General features: G+C 41.4%; 1 long non-coding RNA gene across 1 annotated transcript; it reads right to left on the reverse strand.

The window, feature by feature from the left end:
- Positions 1-23,832: 23,832 nt before the first annotated feature.
- Positions 23,833-25,320, reverse strand: LOC109773634 (uncharacterized). The gene is made up of 3 exons (XR_002235390.3): positions 24,955-25,320; positions 24,666-24,746; positions 23,833-24,569 (listed from the first exon to the last, which is right to left on the reverse strand). It is a non-coding gene; the product is annotated as an uncharacterized lncRNA (long non-coding RNA).
- Between the last annotated feature and the right edge of the window lie 1,280 nt (positions 25,321-26,600).

Raw genomic sequence — 26,600 nt, forward strand, 5'->3', positions numbered from 1 at the left:
AGGCTGAGTATCGTGCTGTGGCCAATGCCGTCGCCGAGTGCTCGTGGCTCCGGCAGCTTCTCCAGGAGTTGCTTCTTGATGTTCCGAAGGCCACCATTGTCTACTGTGACAATGTCTCTGCAGTCTACCTCTCCGCCAACCCCGTTCATCATCGTCGCACGAAGCATATTGAGCTCGACATTCACTTCGTGCGAGAGCAGGTGGCTCTTGGGCGCATCCGTGTCCTTCATGTTCCCACCGCTCAGCAGTTTGTCGATGTCATGACCAAGGGGTTACCGACGCCTACATTTGAGGAGTTCCGGTCTAGTCTATGCGTCACTGGTGGCGTATCGACTGCGGGAGGGGGAGGGAGGGGGGTATTGAACATATTATGTGCATGTATCTGTTAGGATAATTTCCTACCGGCCCCGCCTCTAGTTTTCTTGTATAGATGAGGCTGAGGGCTGCCCTTGTATTTATATACGTGCACCGTGCACCCGATCAATATATCGAGAGTTGCATTGCCTTCAACAAGGGCAAAGGGGAGATGAGTGCAACATCAAGGAGGTTCGACTTTGGGGCTACAAAGTGGAGACGATCCCGTGGAAGACCTAACACTGCATTTCATGGTTTCCAACATCACCATCCGCGACCTCGATGTCCTTCAGGTGGATAGACTCCTTCCACATATGATGTTCATGTTGCGGCACATCGTTCTGGGCACCGGGGCATCGCTCTAATGAGCCACTTTTCTCCACCACCACCATCGTTCGTGGCCTGTGGCAACCTGTGCACAACTTCCCGCGGGGGCTACGGTTCTTCTACGGGCTGGACTCACACAACCTGAACCACAACTCCATCCTCTACGTGGTGAACTTTGTCATGTTCTGCGAAAGTGCGAATGGTTCATCAGAGTACGCGTACCCAATCGTAACATCTCATTTCGGAGACACACATACACTCATCATGGGCTACGGTTCTTCTACGGGCTGGGGTTGCACAGCCTCAATCCCAACTCCATCCTTTGCGTGGTGAACTTTGTCACGTTCTGCGAGTGTTTCATCGGAGTACGCGTACCCAAACCCAATAGTAACATCTCATTTCATACCCACACATCACGATGCAAATACTAAACCCTCCAAAATAACAGCAACCACGTTGAAACGGGATTATGTGAATAATCCAAGACGACTTTTCTTGTAATAATCCAAGGGAGTATAAGTCAGTGTTTAGCTCTCTATGAATAATCCAAGACGACTTTTCTTGCAATAATCGAAGGGAGTATAAGTCAGTGTTTCCCAAAAAAAAAAGTCGTACGTGTTCCCTGCGTCTTGTGGTCATTTGCCGTTCCACGTCACTTACACGGCTCGTCCAATTGCCACCACCATGTAGCTAGTACGAGCCATTCCTGGTGCAGTCGCTATTTTCCGATTTACAACCCCACGTGCATGCGGTACGAAACACTATTCGAGCTTTATCTACGCACATACGCACAGATTGATCCACTGCGGACAGAAGAGGACTCGCGGCTTAATTTAGATGTCTGTGATCCATCCATCCATCCATCGATGTATCATATCGCGAAATTAATTAAGGACCACCGTGTGGGGGAGCAAGCAATTTAAGGGCGGAAAAAGAGCCGCGTACCGCCACACTTGATATCTTATATGCCGACTTGGACTTGACACAATTATGTCATAAATGGAAAACGTGCACGTTTTCGTTCTCCTTTCAAGGCATATGGCACCGCCTAACCGATCCATTTATACATACATTTGCCAATTGCGCGTCGACGCGTTTACCCCGATGAGGCACCAGGCCTCTCTAGCCCACGCAATGACACAAACCATCTGTCTCCTCATCTCGTAGGTCGGTCCCGAGCTCCAGGAGACACATCACCAGTGGTGGTGTCACGACTTGAATCATGAGTAGTCAATTCAAAACTCTCTAGGCTAATATTTGTGTTTACATGAATTCTGCATTATTATTTTTGCATGACAAGTGTATATGATGTTTTTGCCCAAAAGTTGTGTAGGCAATGTAGTACCACTTAAAGAATAGTGCTGAAAGGTCTATAATACAATGTAGGAATATGCGAGCACACTCTAGAACTTGGATCATGGTGGCCTAGTTCCACCACAAAGAACCTAATCATTTAAGCTATTTTTAGTTCTCAAACAGTGCATTATTTTTTATTGTCATTTCTAACCATTCATTGTTTGGAGATCCTAGATAGAATTATGGGCAATTAAAATTAACTCTAAAAGCGAGTGAATAAGAGAAGAAATCTCATACAGTGAAGATAAATGTCTTATCTTTCTTCCTCAAAGATAATATCTTAGCTGCGAGAAGGCAATCCTAACTCATTCACTATGATAGCTCTATTCACACACTCTAAGGGTATCTTCAACGATAACCCGTAAATTTTCTCACACATCCGTCCGCGGACAAAGGGGGTTGCTACCTCTTGAGCATGTGTTGGTTTTCTCTTGAAAAGGAAAGGGTGATGCAGCAAAGTAGCGTAAGTATTTCCCTCAGTTTTTGAGAACCAAGGTATCAATCCAGTAGGAGACCACACGCAAGTCCCTCGTACCTACACAAACAAATAAGAATCTTGCAACCAATGCGATAAAGGGGTTGTTAATCCCTTCACGGCCACTTGCAAAAGTGAGATCTGATAGAGATGATAAGATAATATTTTTGGTATTTTTATGATAAAGATTGAAAGTAAAGATTGCAAAATAAAATAGATTGAAAACTTATATGATGGAAAATAGACCCGGGGGCCATAGGTTTCACTAGTGGCTCCTCTCAAGATAGCATAAGTATTACGGTGGGTGAACAAATTACTGTCGAGCAATTGATAGAGAAGTGCATAATTATGAGAATATCTAGGCATGATCATGTATATAGGCATCACGTCCGCGACAAGTAGGCCGAAACGATTCTGCATCTACTACTATTACTCCACACATCGACCGCTATCCAGCATGCATCTAGACTATTAAGTTCATAAGAACAGAGTAACGCATTAGGCAAGATGACATGATGTAGAGGGATAAACTCAAGCAATATGATATAAACCCCATCTTTTTATTCTCGATGGCAACAATACAATACGTGTCGTTTCCCCTACTGTCACTGGGATCGAGCAACACAAGATTGAACCCAAAGCTAAGCACTTCTCCCATTACAAGAAAGATCAATTTAGTAGGCCAAACCAAACTGATAATTTGAAGAGACTTGCAAAGATAACAAATCATACATAAAAGAATTCAGAGGAGATTCAAATATTGTTCATAGATAATCTTGATCATAAACCCACAATTCATCGGATCTCGACAAACACACCGCAAAAAGAGTTACATCGAATAGATCTCCAAGAGAATCGAGGAGAACTTTGTATTGAGATCCAAAAAGAGAGAATATGCCATCTAGCTAATAACTATGGACCCGAAGGTCTGTGGTAAACTACTCACACATCATCGGAGAGGCTATGGTGTTGATGTAGAAGCCCTCCGTGATCGATTCCCCCCGGCGGAGCGCCGGAAAAGCCCCCAAGATGGGATCTCACAAGTACAGAAGGTTGCGGCGGTGGAAATAGGGTTTCGTGGTGCTCCTGGATGGTTTCTGGGTATATGGGTATATATAGGAGGAAGAAGTAGGTCGGTGGAGCTGCGAGGGGCCCACGAGGGTGGGGGCGCGCCCAGGGGGGCATGCGCGCCTCCCTGCCTCGTGGCCTCCTCGCTCATTTCTTGACGTCCACTCCAAGTCCTCTGGATCACGTTTGTTCTAAAAATCACTCTCCCGAAGGTTTCATTCCGTTTGATATTCCTTTTCAGCGAAACACTGAAATAGGCAAAAAAAATTGCACTGGGCCTTGGGTTAGTAGGTTAGTCCTAAAATTAATATAAAAGTATATAATAAAGCCCATTAAACATCCAAAACAGATAATATAATAGCATGGAACAATAAAAAATTATAGATACGTTGGAGACGTATCAGGGGTCAGTCCGCGGACACGGATGCGGGCGACCGTCATCAAATTGTAGCCGTATACATTTTAACAACAATTCAAACCAACTGAGCGAAACTCGTTCAAACATGTCCGGATTTCATATAAACACGTTCAGATTTCATATAAACACGTTCGGATTTCATATAAACATGATGGATTTCATATAAACATGACTAATTTCATTACATTTACATCAAAGCGGTGCTAGTCCGGCTATAGAGGTATAACTAATACCTAATCTGAATGGTCGCCGGCGCCCGTTCCCCGTGTCCGGCCATGAGCCCGAGAACTGAAGCTTCGTCGTCTCCAGTTTCGCCTTGGTGCTCTCTAGCTCCGCCTCCGTAACATCGTAAACATGATGGATTTCATATAAACATGACTAATTTCATTACATTTACATCAAAGCGGTGCTAGTCCGGCTATAGAGGTATAACTAATACCTAATCTAAATGGTCGCCGGCGCCCGTTCCCCGTGTCCGGCCATGAGCCCGAGAACTGAAGCTTCGTCGTCTCCAGTTTTGCCTTGGGCTCTCTAGCTCTGTCTCCATAACCTCCGCCTCCCGAAACCCCGGAAGTGAAGCTGTCCGCCTCCACATTGCCGCCAAGCGACTAATCGGCCGCTGATGCTGAGCCCACCAAGCTTGCCATCGGCGGGAGGGGAGGAGTGGTGGCCTTCCTAGCACACGAGCGGCGGTCTTCCTGGGACACGAGCGGCAGCGACCTACCATGCACTACTCTTCCTCGCCGTTGGCGACGCCCGCGGACGTGTCGACTTCATGGTCGTCGTGGCGAGGCGCGGACTCGGCAATGTCCTCCTCCTCCTCGTTGGTCTCGCCGAACACCGCCTCGCCCGCGGCGTCGCTCTCCTGTAGGTGGCTGCCACCTCCCTCCACCTGCTAGCAGTACCGCCAGCGGGCGAGGCGGATCTTGCAGGCGGAGCGGTAGGATTCGAGCAGCGCCTCCTGCTCTACCAGGTCCGCATCCGACGCGACCGCCCTGCCGACGGTGAGCTCCTCCTCCACCTGCACGTGCTCCTAGAGGAGGTGGTTGTTGTGGGCGGCATTGGCCCGTGCCTCCCAGAACTGCTCCTCCTGCACCATGTCCATGTAATGGGCACGGGCCTTGTCGATGGTCATGGTGCAATGCACTGGTGAGGGTGGCGCGAAGGAGGAGGGTGGCGCCGGTTCGTCGTCGGCAGCGTTCTCCATTGGGACGTCGTCGTCCTTCGGCTGCCTGCCAGCCAGCCAACCGGCAGCGATGGCGGCCATCTCCTTCTTTTGGTCCGACGGCAGCCCGTCTGATGTCTACTACACAACTTATTCTTGTAGACTCGTGTTGGGCCTTCAAGCGCAGAGTTTTGTAGGACAATAGCAATTTTCCCTCAAGTAGATGAACTAAAATTTATCAATCCATGGGAGGCGTAGGATGAAGATGATCTCTCTCGAACAACCCTGCAACCAAATACAAGAAATCTCTTGTGTCCCCAACACACCCAATACAATGACAAATTGTATAGGTGCACTAGTTCGGCGAAGAGATGGTGATACAAGTGTAGTATGGATAGTAGATATAGGCTTTTTGTAATCTGAAAATATAAAAACAGCAAGGTAGCAAGTAACAAAAGTGAGCACAAATGGTATTGCAATGCTTAGAAAGAAGACCTAGGGTGCAGACTTTCACTAGTGCTATCTCTCAACGGTGCTAACATAATTGAATCATATAACAATCCTTCAACGTGCGACAAAGAGTCACTCCAAAGTTCCTATCTAGCGGAAAACATAAGATGAAATTGTTGTAGGGTGCGAAACCACCTCAAAGTTATCTTTTCCGATCAATCTATTGAGCCATCCCTATAAGTGTCACAAACAACCCTAGAGTTCCTACTAGAGTAACATCATATGATACACACCAACCAACTCTAATGTCACCTAGATACTCCAATGTCACTCACAAGTATCTGTGAGTTGATTATTCGATATGCATTAAACAACTCCAGATTCATAATATTCAGTCCAACACAAAGAACTTCAAAGAGTGCCCCAAGGTTTCTACCGGAGAAAGAAGGACGAAAACGTGTATCAACCCCTATGAATAGATTACCCCAATGTCACGATAATCCGCAAGTTGAATACCAAAACATATATCAACTGAATCAATAGAACACCCCATTGTCACCACGGGTATCCATATGCAACACATACATCAAGTGCTCTCAAATCCAAAATGTATTCAATCGATAATAGTGAAACCTCAAAGGTAAAAACTCAATTCATCACAACAAGATAGAGAGGGAGAAACACCAAATGATCCAACTATATTAACAAAGCTCACGGTACATCAATATCGTGCCAAATCAAGAACACGAGGGAGAGAGAGAGAGATCAAACACATAGCTACTGGTACATACCCTCAGCCCCGAGGGTGCGTGAACTACTCCTTCCTCGTCATGGTGGCCGCCGGGATGATGAAGATGGCCTCCGGTGATGATTTTCCCATCCGCCAGGGTACCGGAATAGGGCTACAAATGAGATCGCTCCGGTACAAAGGCTTGCGGCAGCGGAGCGGAAGTTCTCGGTTAAGTTTTGGGGTTTTCTAGATTTATAGGATTTTTGGGTGTCGGTTTCACGCCAGGGAGGTGCTCGAGGGCCCCACAAGCTCGGGGGGCGTGCCCTAGGGGGGGCACCCCTAGGCTTGTGGCTTCCCGACCATCCCCTGGTACTCCTCTGGCACTCTGTGGGCCTCTTTTTTCCATAAAAAAACACCAAAAAGTTTCAGCTCATTCTGAGAACTTTTATTTCTGCACAAAAAATAACACCACAGTAATTGTGCTGAAAACAACGTCAGTCTAGGTTAGTTCCATTCAAATCATACGAAAACCATATAAAATTGTTATAAACATGGCATGAATACTTCATAAATTATAGATATGTTGGAGACTTATCACCGTCCGAGAGAGCTTTGGTGGGGGAGGAATCCATGATGGGAGTGGTGCGGAGAGGGATCAGAGGCGGATGGCTGCGGCTATGGCCGGGGCAGCGGTTTATATAGCAGTGGTGGGCGGCAGAGGGATGGATGGGTTGCATAGGAGAAGACGCCTTGGCAACCGCATGCCATCAATGTGGTGGCAGATGGATGGACGGGCTGTCGTCGTGTCGTTTGAACACGCAGTAGTTGCCTGCACCAAGAAGCGGCGCGGCCGGCGCCCTACTTCAATGGCAGCGCCAGTGAGTGGTCACGTCCGCTCTGGACGGGCATGAATGTGGGCACTGACGCTCTGGAGCAGCGCTGACTGAAAACACGCGGGAGGGGGAAGGGGTTTTGGGTGGGCCAGGGTGGTCGAAAGAGGGCTTGGGAGCGAACCGAACTCCCACAAAGCCCCCCTGTTTGTCTCCGATTCGTGGGAGAAAACACGCCCGGACCGCTTCACGGACCAATACAGAACCGCATTGGATGGCTTTCACAGTCCGGACAGCGCGAACCGGATGCATGCGAGATGTTTGCAGGTCGACGTTGGAGATGCCCTAATTCCTCCGTTGGACCATGTCTACATGGTCTGCTATGCCTCCTCCACTCATCCCCATATTGCGTGTGGTTCAACATTGTTTCTACCATGACCATGTGTGTGATCTCAGGAGCCGCCAGTATGGGGGTACTTCTCCATGGTCACCTTGCGGCGTACCAAGTGTCACAGTTCCTATTGTTGTCGTGTCCGGGGGAGTTGTCGGTGCCGCCATTACCACCGATGCCGATTACGATCGTGGATGAGCCGTCGGTGTGATCATGTGAATCGAGCGGGATCTCCTGCAAAAGAAGCCTATACCATGCCTTGATGAACATGTGGTATGACACCTGCATTTGGAGGACGATCGCCATCACTTGCAAGCGACTGGAGAGGCCACATATGAGTTGTGGCATCAGGGTCATGTCGATGACTGGTTTTTTGACGTCGATAAGGGTGTCTGTGTAGGCCTTGATCCAAGTACTCTGCGGTCCTCATGTCTCTTTGCATAAGATTATGGAAGTTGGCACCGAGGTGGATGGCTTGGTCAAGCTAATTATCGATGAAGAAGGCATTGAGCTGCTTACAAGCGGTGTTGTCAGTAGACTAGATGACATCATACATCTCATCTGAGATCGTTCCAAACATCCAAGGGAAGATGGTGATGTCGATGTGTTGCTGCACAACAACCAACTCCAACAACATGTGCCGTGTGACTTGGTCCTCCGCCTCGTGCATGGGACATCACACAACGCAGGATGTCCTTCCACTTGGAGTAGTTGCCCACGAAGAAGATCATCTTAAAGGGGATGAAGTGTCCAATTCGCAAATGGTGCATGGAGGGGGTACCTTTAGTGGTGTTGGGAGCAGTGGGAGCACGGAATTGTTAGTGGAGTGCTGGCCACAACGAGGTGTAGCTCATCAGTGAGAGGAGTTGTGGTCGGTAGTGCAGGAGTTGTAACCTCGCTAGTAGGGAGCGTCGTTGAAGAGGTTGGGGCACCGACGGCGTTAGCATGGACAATGGAGATCACGGGAAGAAACTGTTCCGATGCCAAGAACATCAGAACTCTTTGTGGTTCTATTACTGTGCATATGCATGGTATAAATACATGCACAACATGTATGAATTACAATAGTTAATAGTTAGTGCTGGTACGTCTCAAACGTATATAAATTGTTGATTGTTTCATGCTATTATATTATTATTTTTATATTAGTTTATATTATTTTTATGGACTAACCTATTAATTTAGTGCCAAGTGCCAGTTTCTATTTTTTCTTGTTTTTGGTCTCGCAAGAAATCAATACCTACGGAGGTCAAAATACGTTGCCGATTTAACACATTTTTGGCAACAAGAAACACTAGAATCTTTGGGAGAGATCGAGACAAGCCATGAGGGGGCCATAAGGCCAGGTGGAGCGGCCAGGGGGTGGCCGCCTCCCAGACCTTGTGGGGGGCCCCAGTTACCGCCTTGACCTGTTTCCACCGCTATAAATTGCTATAAATACCGAAACCATCCGTAGTACCTCCATAAGGATTTTATCGCTGCCGCAAGCCTATGTTCCGAAGAGATCCCTCTGGAGCCCTATTCCGGAGTTCTGCTAGAGGCGTCTTCATCAACCTTGTCAATACCATGTTCCCCTTCTTTCTTGTATAATTGAGATCAATCCAATGTAATTCTATGGTGTGTATGTTGGGATCCGATGAATTGTGAGTTTATGTTCAGATTGTTCATTGAATATTATTAAATCTTTTGAAGTGTCTTTGTTGTACAATTATAAGTAGCTATATATGCTTTCCGATATATTTGTCTTCTCTCGCCAAGATTGACGGGTAGTTCTCCAGAGGAAGTGGTGCATAGTAGTGGGTTCAATCTTGCGGTGCTATAACCTAGTGACAATAAGGGCCAAGACACGTATTGTATTGTTGCCACTAAGGATAAAATGAAGGGATTTAATATTATTGCTACCATTTCTTCCTGTCTACATTAAGTTATCTTACTTATTGCATTACTTCGTTTCTTGTAAACTTAATATTTTGAGTTGCATGCTGGATAACGGTTTTGGGTGGAGTATTAGTAGTAGATGTCAGTAAGTTTAACGATCTACTTATCACGGATGTAATGCCTATATGAGATTATGCCATGAACTATCATAGTCATAAAGATTGCTTTTTCTGTTAATTGCCCAACTATAATTTGTTTACCATTTCATTTTCCTACTTTCGATAGTGAGATGCCACTAGTGAACCTATGCCCCCCGGTACATTCTCCGTTAACATTTTCTTCTACAAAATTACCTCTTCATTTGCCTTTTACTATTTGCTGTTTCACTATGCCATTACTATCTATCTATTTACTTTTAACCCTGTAACTAGCAAGACAAGGGGCTTGACAACCCCCTTGCCACATTGGGTGCAAGTATTTTATTTTGTTTCTGTGTATGTGCTACTTATCTTGTTGGATAGTTGACTCCTATTGGTTTGATTAAATCTTGGTTCGTAACTGAGGAAAGTACTTCTACTCTACATCACCCTTCCTCTTTGGGGAATCCCGACAACCCATACAGGAGTGGGTGTACAACAAAGCATAAGCCAACTATGGGTAGGTGTGCGCCATGCACGCACACAACATAAGTGTGGCACGCGCATGGGAGCTAGCCGAGGAGAGGCCGGTCTCGGTCAGTCATGTACCGTTGACATCTTCCAATAAATCCAACAAACATATCATTGGATTTTGTACGCATCATCCAGCCATACTCACATAATCTTGATAAAAATGGGAGCCAATCCTTGGTTGAATGGTTTTTAAATGTGATTGTAGGGCTAGTACACTAGAAATGCTCGGTGTGTCTCATTAAACAAACTATTTTTCAGTGGAAAACTATGTTTCGGTGGCTAAAGAGACGACTATGGAAACTTCATATATTTTGCAACACTGAGGTGACTGCTTGGTGCCCTACACTGTAATTTCTACTTGGGAACGATGAAGACGAGTTGTAAATTTTATGAAGACTTTGTGTGTGGCATTTGTATTGCTGTACTAACAACCTTCTGTTCTTGAGCTTCTTGTTCTCCATTGGAGGTTCCTAATTCAGTTTACACTTTTGGACCACTTGAATCCACTTGTACAGACAACATCATATATCGTATCATGACCCGTGGATGAGACAACAATCAGCTATGGCATGTGCCTCATGAAGACGTGATGCTTCCTCACAAATAAATCTAGTTATACAAGTTGCAAACACATCAACTATATGCCAAATGTATTCATTCCTTTAAGCCAAACTGTAATATTTCATGTCTGGTCTGGGCATAAGGAATTAGCTGAATCACAATGTTCAGCGACCTATGAAGTGGTATAGGTGTTGGAGATATGCCCTAGAGGCAATCCTGTATGATGATATTTTCTATATGTTTATGAATAAAGATAGTCCTTGGACATTATCAATGATATGTATCAACAAGTACGTGACTTGTTTGTGGGACTATGCATTGTATGATGACTGTCCTAAAAGGTCCCTAGTCGAAAGGGTTGTGTGGACGCAGAGCCGACTAGACTAGCATATGACACGGTGGATGGCTCGGTCTCGCTAGCCATGGAGCATTGGATGCTAGCCGGATAATATGGACTCGGAAGGATCTGGTCGTATTTGACGTAGTCGGATCCGAGTCAAGATAAGGTCCGAGTCGGACATACCCACCTATGAGACGCAACGATATGTCATCTGTGAGTATCTAGTATAATACACGTTCTATGTCCTAAGACCTGAGCTGGCGCATGTACTCGGGATGGTGACATACCTGCTTTGAGCCGACTAAACGCTACTCCGTGCCTAGGTAGTTACAAAGGTAGGTTTCAGGCTTGTCTAGACCCATGCTGCAAGACATGGTCGAGCGAGATGGGAATTGCCCCTCCGAGAGATATACTCTGGCCCCTCATGTGATCCGACTAAGATAAGCATGGCTATGCGACAAGGATTATAAGATAATCCAGTTTGTGGTCGGCATCACTGGAACGAGAAAGAGGTTGGGCTAGCACAAGGATGACAAACTCGCCTTAAGCCCGACAACATATATCGTGTGACAAAGGAAACAGAAGTGTGACATGTTGTACAGGTTCGCCAACCGGCTTCATTGTCTACTTGATGGTCGGCACGCCTTGCTAGAGGCCACAATCAGCCAGCAGGTCGGAGGTGATCCAACCTGCGATCAAGCCGACTTGAACCTAAGGGGTCGCATGCTTAAGGGAAGGAACCTGTGAGGCTCGATCTGACTCCACGAGTCAAATGTGATCCTACTCAGACTCGGATCCCGGCCGAACAGATTTTGGATTTTAGGGTACATGCGAGGCCGAAGTGTTAAGCCCGCGAAGGACGTCTATATATAGTGGAGGTGCGGCACACCCATTCGATTTGATCACTTCGGCGCTGTCACTAGGTTTTGCATGTGTTGCGAATAGCCACCTTCACTCACCGCCGATTGTGTGATCGGACCTAGCAGCTCGCCGCACGGTGTTCCTCCTGCATGCGCGGATACCGTTAGAGGCGGTGCACTTGCGACCGCCCCGGCGAACCAATACGCCGGATCCGACGACCGGGTGTTCGAGGGAGATCAGACGAGGAGGCGATGAACCATGCGTACGCGCTGCCCCAACTCTTCTTCCGCTGCACGACACCGCGCATCTAGTGGTAACGACCAGTGATCCATCTCTGTTAGCATGTTCCTGGTTGATCTGCGCATAGGAGAAAATTTATTTGCAGTCGACGCACCCTACCGTAGATCCCAACAATAGGCGCCCAGATACTCCCTCTGTTTCAAAATAATTGAAGTTCTAGATTTGTCGTAAGTTAACTTTGTTTAAGTCTGGCCAATTTTATAGAACAGAATTTCCATTTCACATCTAGATGTGAAATACTACCTCACATCTAAGTCCCTCACCGTCGGGTCTATCGTTGCTTTTCTTTCATGCAAGCTGTTTTTTTAGCATATCATATGAGTTGTTGATTCTCGTTGCCGCTTGTGTCCCCCATGTTGTCTTCGTCGGGCTTTTTGTCAGCCCACTATTCCTGTGTCCGGGCTGTTTTTAGGCCTGTTTTTTGTGCTTTTTGCCGCTTTCTTTAACCATAGCGTCATTGTTTCTATTATGTTATGCTTCAAATTCAAGTATAAAAAGAAAAGGCTAATTTCTCACAAGCAAGCGGAGCGAGGCTCGTAGCCGGTAGGCTGGGGCCGAAGCAAAGCGTATGAGTCTGACCTAGGTCACCTGTGTTATATATACCTCTTGTAAGCCGCCGCACGGGATAAGTCGATCAGTTGTAAATCCCCGGCGTTTGTAACCTCCCCCGATATAGTGAAGTTTGGATGGCTGGCGCCCATGATTTTTTCTCCTTCGTGTTGGAGGGGCTTTCCACGTTAAAATCTCGTATCCCCTGCTTGTTCTTCGTCGAGTTGATTTGCTTGTTGTATCTCTAACCCTCGTTTTAGTTTTGTGTTGTTTTTTCATGTATATATACAGAGGGAACATGAAGAGCAATGTTGAAAAAAAAGAACATGAAGACTATGTGCGCACGAATAGTCTCACTGTGCGCACATAGTCTCCGTGTCGTTGGTTGATGTATTCCCATGCCGTCTTGTCATGTTTGTTCACATATAGGCGATTTCACGTCGTGCGTCTATTTTCTTTTCTTGGACCTTTTTTTCTTGTACATTTTGTTGCAAGTCCATCCTAGAGGAGAGAGAGTAACTAGTTTTGCGTTGGGGGTGTTTGACAAATGTTGTTCAAATTATTCAAAAGTTATTTAAATTTATGAATATTTCCAAAATTCATGAATAATTTTTATTCTTCTTCATTTAATTTTTGATAAATATTTTTATTGATGGAACGATTTATGAATATGCGCCTCAATTGTAAACCCACCACTGACTCACAATTTGGGGTTGATAGTTTTTGTTCCAGTTGCAAGTCAACAATCAACTCGCAACTAGGCCCGACCTTGTTTTATTTTAGTTGCAAGATAACCATCAATTCACAATTGGTCCTTTGATCTTTTTTCGCTGTAGTTGCAAGTCAGCCATTGACTCGCAACTGGGCCCGACCCTTTTTTGGTTCTAGTTGCAAGTCCACCATTGACATGCAACTGGGTCCTTAATTTTTTCTCCAGTTACAAGTCCACGCGCGACCCGCAACTGGGCCTAACATTTTTTGACCCAATTGCAAGTCCACAATCGAGTTGCTACTAGGTTCAACCCTTTTTCTATCTAGTTGTAAATCCACTATCGACTTACACTGGGCCGACAATTTTCTTTTCCAGTTGCAAGTCCACCATTGACATGCAAGTGGGCACTTGATAATATTTTTTACTGATAAATATTTTTGTTGATGAACAATTTGTGAATACGCGCCTTAGTTGCAAGTTCACCACAGACTCGCAATTAGGGGTTGACTCTTTTTTTGTTCTAGTTGCAAGTCAACCATCGACTCGTAACTATGCCCACCCTTGTTTTATTTTAGTTGAAAGACCACCATCACTTTACAACTGGGCTCCTTGATATTTTTTTGCAGTTGCAAGTCAACCATCAACGCGCAACTAGGCCATACTTTTTTTGTCCTATTTGCAAGTCCGTCAAAGACATGCAACTGGGTCCTTGATCTTTTTTTGCCCCACTTGCAAGTCCACCCATCACTCGTATCAGGACCCAACATATTTTGACCCAATTGCATGTCCACCGTCGACTTGCAACCGGTTCATCCTTTTTTATATAGTTCCAAATCCACTATCGACTCGCAATTAGCCGACAGTTTTCTTTTCCAACAGCAAGTCAACCATTGACATTCAAGTGGGCACTTGATCATTTTTTGTATTGATAAACATTTTTTGAATACACGGCTCGGTTGCAAGTCCACCACCGACTCGCAACTAGTGGTTGGTTTTTTTGTTCCAGTTGCAAGTCAACCATCGACTCACAACTGGACCTGCCTTGTTTTATTCAAGTTGCAAGACAACCATCGATTCACAACTGTGCCTTGTTCTTTTTCTGCTGCAGTTTCAAGTCAACCATCGACTCGCAACTAGGCCTGACCATTTTTCCATCCCAGTTGCAAGTCCCCCATTGAAATGCAACTGGGTCCTTGATCTTTTTTTTGCCCTAGTTTGCAAGCCCACGCATGACTTGCAACTGGGCCCACATTTTTTGGGCCCAACTGCAAGAGCACCATCGACATGAAATTGGGTTTGACCCTTTTTTTATCCAGTTGCGAATCCATATCAACTTGCAATTCGGCCGACAAATTTCTTTTTCAGTTGCAGGTCCACCATTGACATGCAAGTGGGCACTTGATCATTTTTCGCCCCAGTTGTGAGCCCACCCTTTGACTCACAATTGGGCTTGACTTTTTTTCCACCTCAATTGCAAATCCAGCATTGACTCGCAAATTAGGGCTGACTTTTTTGTCCTGGTTGCAAGTTAATCATCCGCTAACAACTAGGTATGACCCTTTTTGCCATACTTGCAAGTCAACCATCGGCTCACAACTGGGCTCGAATCTTTTTTCCATGCCTGTTGTAAGTCCACCCTTGACATGCAACCGGCCCATTAATCCTTTTCTTTGCCCCGATTGCAAGACCACCCTAGACTCGCAACTGGCCCTGATGTTTTTTTTACCCAATTGCAACTCCACCGTCTACTTGCAACTAGGTTCGACCTTTTTTTGTCCGAATGTACATTTTTAAATTGATGACCTTTTTTTTGAATTCATGAGCATTTCTTTTATTCATGGGAATTTTTAGAAAATCATGAAGGGAGAATATCATACGGAAACCACTATTCGGTGGAAACCGGTGAAAACCACGAGAAGAAGATGTTTTGAAGTTTCAAAAAAATCTGAAAAAAATACGTGATTTTAAGAGGATGTTGTTTTATCGCCACACAAAATTTCAAGTTGAAACACATTACGAGATGTGAGCTATGAAAAAAATCAGCATTGAATAGTGTCGAATAGTAATGTCACTATTCAGGGTTGAATTTGTCTTTTTCATAGCTCACATCTCGTAATGTGTTTCAACTTGAAATTTTGCGTGTCAATAAAACATCACCATCTTAACATCCTGTATTTTTTCAAAATTTTCCGAAACTTTAAAATATGGTTTCCATGAAGTTTTCATTGAATATTGGTTTCCATATGATATTCTCCCAATCATGAAAAGTTAACAAATTCATGAACATCATTTTAATTCATGAATATTTATTGAATTTGTGAATACTTTTTAAGTTCTTAAGCATTTCTCAAATTCTTGAAGACTTTTTATATCGCGGATATATTTTTCCTAATATGTGACCTTTTTTAATTCATGAGCATTTTTTGAAATAATGGACACTTTCTAAGTTGCTAGACTTTTTTTTTCAAATTCTTAATTTTTTCTTTTTGTAATTTGTGATTGTAAAAAAATCACGAATTTTTTTCATGTTAATGGATGGGGTAAATTGACATAAAAGACGTCAACCTAGGGACACTTTGCAAAAAAGCTGAAGGATGTGAGGCTTATCAACAATAGTGCTGCTTTTTCATTGCATGCAGACTTGTACCAATTTAAGGCCGGCGTGGAGCCCTGGCGTTGGCCAGGCAACCCACGTGTATTCAACCCAACAAGAGACAACAACGAAAAACGCCAGAAAACAAACAACAACAAAAAAGGCCATCAGGGAGGATTACAAAACATATGAGGAGAAGATGTCACCGTCGACAATGAGGTGCTTACGGTGACTTCATAAATTTCAAAATAATATGCCGGCTCAGTCTTTCGGAGGTGCTCATAGGGGTAGGATGTGCGCGTGTGCGTTCATAGGGGTGAGTGTATGCGCGTGTATATGAGCACTTGCGTCTGTACTGTGTTCAAAAAAAATTCTTAGATGTGACCTAGATGTGACATTGTCGGACCCTTTATAGAAACATTTGTTAAGATCTAAAATACCAAATACACATAATACAAAAATATATTTTAGAAAGAATCTCATTACACTAATTTGGTGTTCTAGTTGTTAATATATATTTATGTAGACTTGGCCAAACTTAAAAAGAAAAGACTTATGAAAAATCTTAAACTTCAATTATTTTGAACGGAGGGAGTACAATGTTCAAAGATCTATGAAGTGGAATAGGCGTCGATGAATGATCTAAAGATAAAGCTCGAAATGAAGGGAAATAGCATTCCTAAGCTTCCTCGTTAGAAGTTCCCTTTATATTATACAAAACAAGAAAATTACTTCCTCGAAGTCAGATCACCCATTTGACCTCAAGTTTATTTTGTAGGGTATGGTTGACCACAAATAAAATCGAGCCATAGGCTGTTGAAGTCTTGGTGACTTTCTTGTAATCTTAAGCAATTAATCTACAATTGGTCTTTGATGATTCGTAATGGCGATAGTACTATCTCCAAATTGGATGGGATCAAGCCTAATCCCCAAATCCCTAAGAAACAGAAGTTGTTCAATTCGGGAGCTTATGTTCCATGTCCAAGCACGGAACTCTACGCTCATTGCATAGGAAATTTCTATTTGGTTCTTAAGGCACCAAATAGAGTTCATTCCGTAAATAAGCGCACATCCCTCTCAGTGGTAGTAGTTCGGTAAGTCAGATGGCCCATGTGAGTTCGTTCCTATTTTTTCTTCTATTTTCCCTTTAATTCTTTTTATTTTTATTTTTTTTAAATCATGAAGACTTTTTAAAATCATGTTTTTCTACAATTAATGAACAATTTTCAAAATTTATTTTTTGCACACATTGTTTTTAACTTTGCGAACATTTTTCCAAATTCATGTGTATTTTTTCATATTTGTGAATAATCTTTAAAACTCGTGATTTTATATAATTCAAAAAAATCATGATCTTTTTTTTAAGTTCACGGGCGCTTTTCATATTGAAAAAACTTTATTTATTAATTTATGAACATTACCCGTGAATGTTTTTCAAATTTACGAATTTTGCTCAACTCCGCCTACATTTTTTCTATATCATACACATTTTAAATTCATGAACATTATTTTAAATCTACAAACATTTTCAATTTTAGAAACGTCTTCAAAACAAAATAAGCAGAATAAGGTCTGTCTTTTTTACGAAACCACACACAACAGAAGCAAAAGGCTCCAAAAAGATCCAACCGTGCAAAGCGAGAGAGCAACTAGTCAAGAGTTACCCCCTTCCAGGAGCTCCGCAAGGGTCACACTGGTGGGCTGAGAGCGCGCCGCTTGGCGTGCTCTCAGCTGCTGCCATGTGTCGCATGCTGGGTGCTCGCTCAGATTTGCCTTCTTGATTTTTTTTTCTATACGCGTTTTCGGGTTTTAGATGTTTATTTTGGTTTTTCCGGCATTTTGGTATTCGCCCGGTTGGCCCTAGGTTTTGGAGAAAGTAATATTTGCATGCTTTTTTTTTCTTCCACGAGAGGCACATATTTACTTTTCATGGACGCACAAATTTTCTTCCGCAAGAAGCAGGTATGCCTCTCAGAGAAGAAAAAAAACACATTTTCTTACTTCCGCGAGAGGTATAAATTTGCTTCGGTGAGCGGCATAATTACGCCTATCCAAAAAAGGAAAAAACGCAGGTTGCTTCCGCAAGAAGTAAAAATTTGCTTCTCGTGAAAGCACAAATTTGATTCGACGAGAAGCATAGTTGTGCGTCTTGGAAAGCAACAACAACAACAACAACAATAATAATAATAATAATAATAATAATAATAATAATAATAATAATAATAATAATAATAATAATAATAATAATAATAATAATAATAATAATAATAATAAAGGTTCTATTAACATGTGATCTACTTTTGAAATCTCGTCATGAGAAATTCAATGATGAAAACGGTTTGGGATTTAGACGTGTGGTTCAAGAGATAAAATGTTTTGAAAAAAAAACAAATCTACGAAAAAAGAAAAACTCTCAGATTGCGACAAAGTGGAGCAGATGCAGTGCGCTACTTGTTAGTCCTGGAAAAGTGAGAATGACCTTTACAAGAGGTACCCCTTAATTAGTGATTTCGTGCAAACGTGAGCCACGAGAGGGCGACGCAGGGCCATTCCTATATGGCGTCGGTTGCAGTTGTTTCTGCAAACCGGCGCACACCCCGCGCTCAGCTATGGGCGGGCCCATTCTTTTTTTCCTGTTCTTTAAACGTAAAAAAGGTAAAACAGAGCCCTCACAAGGTTGCAGGTTCTTCAAGATTTTTTTTTCCAAAGTCAACGGTTTACTGCTCAATCATTTCTAGTCAGCAGCGAAACGACGTGACCGAGCCAGGAGGGAGCCAGGGAGAGCCTGCGTTTTGGGCCGGGCCCAAGACTATGGCTGCATTGGCGCCGAAACCCCTAAGTTGGCGCCTAAAGCGCTGACTAGGAGCTTCCGTGACGCAGCCATCGGGAAATCCATATTTGCTGCGTATTGCGGCAAACTGTCGCCGTATCGCACAGAGGGAAGCGCACCAACGAAGCGACTGGGCCGGCCTATTCGATCAGTTCGTTCGTTCCGGTTTGAAACCTTTTTTTCTCCTGATTTTAGTTTCTCTTTTTTACTGTTTCCTTTTTCTTCTGTTCCCTTTTCGTTTCCTTTTTTCCGTTTTCAAGTTTACTTTACTTTTTTCAAAAAATGTTTGGAAAATTCAAATATTGTTCGGAAATCACAATTTTGTTCCTATTTTCAATTTTTTTTAAAAAGTACACAAATTTGAAAAAATGCTTGTAATTTCTAAATAAGTTGCGATTTATGAAGAATATGTTTGAGATGCACAGAAAATGTTCGAAATTTTACAAAATGTTTCCGTTTTCAAAAATTGTTCACCAATTGAAAAAATGTTCCTGTTTTCCAAATTTGTTCACAAATTTAAATAATGTTCCTGTTTTCAAAATTTGTTCACGAATTTTAAAAATGTTCCCCTTCTTTTTAAAAAATGTTTGCATTTAAAGTACTTGTTCCCTTTCTGACAAATTGTTCATAGATCGAAAAAATGTTCACTTTTTCCCTTTCTCAAAAATTGTTCACAGATCCAAAAGAATGTTCGATTTTCCAAAAAAATTTCATACTTTCAAAAATTAAGTCCATTTTTCAAAAAATGTTCGCATTTGCTATTTTCTTTCAGAATTCTATAAAGTCTCTGGTTTTCCAAAAATTGTACACAAATTTTTGAAATGTTCGTGTTTTCAAAAATTGTTCAAAATGTCAAAAGTTTTTGCTGTTTTTCAAAAATTTGTTCAGAGGTGAAAACAATGTCCAACTTTATAAATAATTATTCACAATTTTGAATATGCCCGCGTTTCGAAAATGATACAGGTTTTGAAAACAAACTGTGTGCGAACATTAAAAAAAAATTAGACCTGTCGTGGCTTATAGTACTTTTCTCGAGAGCTGCATAATTTTACCGGAGAAGCTGTGGTGGTGCAATGTCTAGCCAGGAGTGGCATATGCGAGAGGTCCTGTGGTCGATTCTGCAATAAAATGCACCATTTTTTAGCGTTGCTACAGAACTCGTTTTTTTGTAGAGCTCGGTACAGACGGGCGCTACTAATGGGCCGGCCCACTAGATCGCGCCCTGTGAATTCCCGGCATTCTGTCGCAGAATGCGATACATAGGAGGTCCCCAGCCATCGCTTAAAATGTAAGCTCCCCATGGTTGAAGCTTTTCCTAGAGCACTACTGTAATGGGCTGGCCCATTATCTATCGAATCGTTATTTCGCTGGTTTGTATCGCCGGTTTAGCTTCCTTTCTGTCTTTTCTGTTTTATTTGTTTCTTTCTTGTTTTTCTGCTTTTCTTTGTTCTTTCACCGGTCTTTTTTGTTTCTTCAAAGGTTTCAGCTGTTTTTTGTTTTTATTTGTCTTCTTTATTTTTTGTTTCTCTGTTGGTTTTCAATGATTTTTTCGTTTCTTTCTTTGTTTCTTCATTTTTCTGTCAGTTTTTTTGTTTCTTTCTTTCTTTTCATCGATTTTATTTCTTTCTCGGTTTCACAGTTTTCCATTCTTTTGTACTGGTTTTATTTGGTTCTATTTTTATTTTTTCTTTGTCTTCCCTTGATTATTTCTTTCCTAGTTTTCTTGTATCTTTGTTTCCCCCGTTTTGGCTTTTCTCAGTTTTTAACACACATTCAAAAAATTTAGAATACAAATCAAAAATAGTTATATATATACATATACATATTTTAATTACATGATTAACATTTTTTAAAATCTTATATTTTTTGATGATTACTTTTTTCCATACACATTATATTTTTGGTATGTATCTAATACATTTTTATAATACACATTTAACATATTTTGATTGTAAGATTAACATTTTTTTAATAAATGATCAACATTTTTTGTATGCATATTTTCGACATTTTCAAAATTCTTGATTATTATTTGTCAAATATATGGTCAACATTTTTTCTATATATTTTTTCAATTACTTGATTAATATTTTTCAAATATAAGATTAATATTTTTTAATACATGATCAACATTATTTGTATACACTTAACATTTTTCAAATGCTTCATAACATATTTTTAATACTTGTTAAATATTTTTTCAAATGCTTGATTAACATTTTTTAATACATGATCAATTTTTTCATATACATATTTTGTGTACGTGAGAATCATTTTTTCTCTATACGTTTAATATTTTTTATATGCTTAGTTAAAAAATTCGAACATTTTATGTAGAATAGTTTTTCTAATGTATATATTTGGAATATTATAAAGTATAAACAAAAGTAAAAAAGTAAAGCAAAGAACCAAAAAACATGAAAAAATAGGAAAAATAAAACGAGGTTGTGGGCTCCCTTGTGCCTGGGTCGGTCTATCTAGCGCTCGCCTTGACGCAAGGGTTCCCTACATCTCGGTTTAAACGAGATATAGGTGCGGCCGACGTGAGCGATGGTTCAATAGGTATCGCTGTAAGCGATACATATCATCGCCCTTGATTAGGAGCTTCCCCATTGCATAAAATAGAAAGAAATTCCTACGAATCGCGTACATAGGCAGCGTATTGGGCCGGCTCAACTTCGGGCTCTGAGGTTAAGCCTAGCTTGTGTGGCTGTTCTGTTTCAGTTGAGGGGATTTCTTTCCGTCCACTGTATCCTTACCAGTTTTTCGGGCGAGAATTTTCTTCAGGTTTCCTTTCTTATTTTTTCCTCTTTTTATTAGTTTTCTTGTTTAACTTTGTATCTTTTCTATAGGATTTTGAACATGTATTTCTACAATTTGAGTATTTTTAAAATGCGTGCAAAATTATAAATTCGTGATTATCTTGAAAAAACTATTGAATATTATTTAAATATGTGAATGTTTTTTAAAATTATAATTTTGTAAAAATTGTGATTTAGTTTAAAAATCTTGTTTTTCTTTACGATGTAAATATTTTAACTTTCGTGAGAACTTTTAATTTCATTTTGATTTTAAATTCGTTAACATTTAAAAAAATGTAAAGATTTTTGATAATTTTTGAGCAGTTTGTAAATTAATGAACATTTTTTCATTCATGATATTTTAATTTGCCAGTATTGTTTTTAATTCACGAACATTTTTTCAGATTAGCGAACATTTTTCATAATTCGTGAACATGTTATAGTTTCATGGACATTTCCAAAATTTCCAGAACCTTTGCTATAATTCTTGAAAATAAATAAAACTCTTGAACATTTATGGAATTCAAGAACATTTTTCAAATATGTTAAAAAGTAATGGCCAAAATTTCCTGATCCAAGAACTATTTCTTTATAAAGTACTAGATAAATGCTCGTGCGTTGCTACGGAGTGACAAGAACACTGGCCAAACAATCAATCAAATTCAAAATGTGTGTTAAATATAATAACTTTCCATTCATATAACTTCTCTCTACTTATATTCTCATCGGCACTCGTCCCGTCTCCTTAAACGTTACATCGTACTGAACATCACTACTTGTCCTTCATTGGTGTATCTACCTTCAAGCCGTTGGAGAGCACTACCTTCAAGCATAACCTCACACGATCTTTCAGCATAACCTCATGTTGAACTACTGTTGTTCGGCAACATGTCTGCTATTATCTTCCTCTCCATCCCCACCTTCTCTAGAGGCAAACGTAGCACAACAATTGTTGGTCGGGAGAGAGGCCACGCTATGATCCAATTAACAAAAGTAAAACAAGTTGTAAAACCGAAGTCGACATCTCCTGAACAACATTCTTTATACAATCAACACATCAATTTATTTATGTTACATGAATTAACAGTGGTGCTCATTGTGAAACTGAACTAACAATTCAGAGGTCTTAAATTAGTTTTCTAGAAATGAGACTACAACGTGTGCTTATCAGACATCAGCTGATTTCTGCCGCAACTAACTGGGTAGAAGCTTTTCAGTTTCAATCTGCACGATGCACATATCCTCTATAACACTATGCTCCCTAATTTTAATGAGCCCACATTCAATTCAGGTCTCCACTTGAAACTGGCTCACCTGATTTTGACTAGGTCAATAATTTCGCAAAGCTCTCTTATTCAATTCTTCTATAATATGCTTTCTAATTTTTAAGGCCTCATAATTAATTGAGGTTTTCAATTTAGAATTGGGTCACCTGATTTTGATCGAGTCAACAATTTCTCAACGAGCTCTCCCATTCAATTCTTTTGAAGCTCTTTATTCCATTGAGGTATTCAATTTTGAATTTTTTTTTTATGATTTTGACCGGGCCAATGAACTTTCAAATTAATCAATAGTAACCGTCCTATAAAAACCATATCAATCCCGCGCACCCTCCCGCCTCCTAGAAAACAAAAGTGTCACCATGTGATATTGTAGTATCAATATAGTACATGCAGTCACTAACGCAGAAATTTCCTCACATAAATATACGTTGGTTGGTTAGAGGATAACATAAAACCACACCATGAAGTACCAATCAAATCATCGCACTATTAATAAAATTAAAACACACTTCATCATCTCCTCCACCCGCCAAGCCAAATATTCCACCAGTTCCAAAATATAAGGGGTATGCTTTCTATTTTTTAAAGCCTAATAATTAATTGAGGTCTTCGATTGATTTTGACCAGGTTAACAATTTCTCAACGAGCTCTCTCATTCAATTCTATTAATTCCCTATGTTCCATCATTTTGAAGATCTTTCATTCCATCGAGGTATTTAATTTTGGATTTGGTTTACGATTTTGACCGGGCCAACGATTTTTCGAATCAATCAGCAGCAACCGGCCTATAAAACCATACCAATCCCGTGCACCCTCCCACCTCCCAGAAAAAAGTGCTATCATGTGATACTATAGTATCAATATAGTACATGTAGTCACCGACGAAGAATTTTCCTCACATAAATATACGTTGGTTAGAGGATAACATAGAACGACACCACGAAAAGACCAATCAAATCACCGCATTATGAATAAAAATAAAACACACTCCATCATCTCCCTCACCCGCCAAACCAAATATTCCACCGTTTCCAAAATATAAGGGGTATTAGTTATTTGGAAAGTCAAATTTATTTAACTTTGACCAAGTTCAGTGCAAAAGATATCAGCATCCACAATATTAAACAAAAGTGGGTATGGAAATTCATTTCATGGTGAATCTAACCATACCAATTTTACATATGTATTTAGATATATTTCTCTACAAATTTAATCAAATGTAAAAGGTTTGACTTTTCATAAAAGTAATACACCTTATATTTTGCAACAGAGTGAGTATTTTTTTAAAAGAAACCCTACAACACCAATGACGCAGCAAAGTGCATCCAACCCTTCTAGTAAAGTTGATGCCTGAACATATATGAAACAAAAAGGATAAGCTAATATTACATATTGAATTGCAGCACTACATGAGAAAGCCAAACAGAGCGTCAGATTCTATAGATGGAGAAGTAGTTGCGCCACAAAATCAAAATGTTGAAGGAACAAAATCTTCTCCAAATTATGGATTTCTATGAAAACAGGAAATATATGCTCGTTTCAACCTTTGCCTCAACAATATCACGTACCTCCTTTGTAAGATCAGAAATTTTCAGTTTTGATGCTGCAAGCCAGCAACATTCTCGCCTAGCAAAAACATGAGCATTATTAAGTCAGTTTACAAACTAATGTATGTATTATAGATCAAGGCGACAAATACAACGTAAAGGTAGGATCCCTCACCATATTTGCATGCGACTTAAGAGCACATTCCAAGGCCAAATGAGATGTCTTCCGCCCCATCAACTGAATGCAATAGTAATACTGTTGAAGGAAAAAAAATGAAGATTTAAAGGAGATAAGCAATGTAGACTGCGTGCGCGAAACTGATTTCTATCAAAGATCAGAGTTAATGTTGAGAAAACAATTTGAACACACATATGTTTTTTTTACAAAAACATCATGAACACTGAAGCAAGCAACCAAGTTTCTTTCCATTGGGAAGCAATTTCGTATGGACACCAAATTGTACCTCCATGGCAACCATCACATCAAATCAGATCATGTCGCGTGTCAGGGAGGGGGGGGGGAGGAGGCGAAGGGTATGTAGTGGTAGGTAGTAGCGCTGCCGCCAATGATGAGCACCGCATAGCGGAGGTCGGCGTCGAGGGAGACGGGGTCAGGGTGGAGGAGGAGGAGAGGTGGGAGGTTCGCTGTTGCGGCAAAGGAGGAGCCGACGGCATACTTGTGGAGGTCCGCGTCGGAGGAGACGAGGTAGGGCGAAGAGATGCCGGGAGGAAGGAGAGGTGGTGGTGGTGGGTAGGTACGGCTGCGGCGGCCACCGCCCAGATTGGTTCCATGGCTATTTGCCGGAGGGGGGGGGGGGGTGGGGCTGGACGGACAGACTAATGATTCTTTTGTAAATATATATCAAGCGGAGTGGCAGGTCCATTATTACAAAACTGCCACAGCTTGTGCATGTGCGTTAGATGTAGATCTAGTGGTCAGAAGTGATGGATGATAGATACATCATCATCATCAACAACTGTGTTTTTTATAGTAGTAGAGATTTTCCCTCACTCTGAGACATCACTCTAAAAATGGTTGAGGGAGTGCTTTGTGGGTCAATCCCACCAAGCGTTTTAGCAACACATTGGCGCGGGGGGGGGGGGGGGGGCTGGAGCATTCATGCTTCTATTTAGTGCCTTGAGCCACGAAATGCACGTCAAACGCCCACTAGATTGATATATGGGGCCTAGCGAAGATGCATTTTTTTATTTATGAAAAATAAAAACTGTATAGATATTTGAGAAAATGTTTTTATTTCATAAAAATATTTAACTCCGGAAGACATTTAAAATATATAGTGGGATTCTAAAAGGATTAAATATTCAAGGTTTTAAAATGTTTACCTAGTGCCACATTATAATCAAGCATCATCATAAGCATCATCCATAGCAGAAGTAGCATCATCAATAACTTGTGACATACCAGGATTAATAGTATGTGGTGGTGTTGCAAGTTTACTCAAAGCAGAAGGTGAATCAAGTGCAGAGCTAGATGACAGTTCCTTACCTCCCCTCGTCTTAAAGGGAAAAATCTTTGTTCTTGTATCTGTCAGATTCTTCTTACTGATAAATAGATATAAATACCAAGCGACTCAACAAATATAGCTATACTCTCCGGCAACGGCGCCAAAAAAGGTCTTGATAACCCACAAGTATAGGAGATTGCAACAGTTTTTGAGGGTAGAGTATTCAACCCGAATTTATTGATTCGACACAGGGGAACCAAAGAATATTTGTAAGTATTAGCAATTGAGTTGTAAATTCAACCACACTTGAAGATTAAATATCTGCAACACAGTGATCAGTAGCACAGTAACGGTAAGAGCAATAACAGTTTTGTAGGAGTTGTAACAATAGCAAGAGCAATAGTAACGCAACAAGAACAATATGTGAAAAACTCGTAGGCATTAGACCGGTGAATTCGTTGGATAATATTCATCATATAACAGTCATAACCTAGGGCGACACAGAACTAGCTCAGTTCATAAATATAATATAGGCATGTATTCCATAAATAGTCATACGTGCTTATGGAAAAGAACTTGCATGACATCTTTTGTCCTACCCTCCTGTGGCAGCGGGGTCCATAAGGAAACTAAGGGATATTAAG

This window comes from Aegilops tauschii, chromosome 4, assembly GCF_002575655.3.
Source record: "Aegilops tauschii subsp. strangulata cultivar AL8/78 chromosome 4, Aet v6.0, whole genome shotgun sequence".
NCBI classification, from domain to species: Eukaryota; Viridiplantae; Streptophyta; class Magnoliopsida; order Poales; family Poaceae; genus Aegilops; species Aegilops tauschii.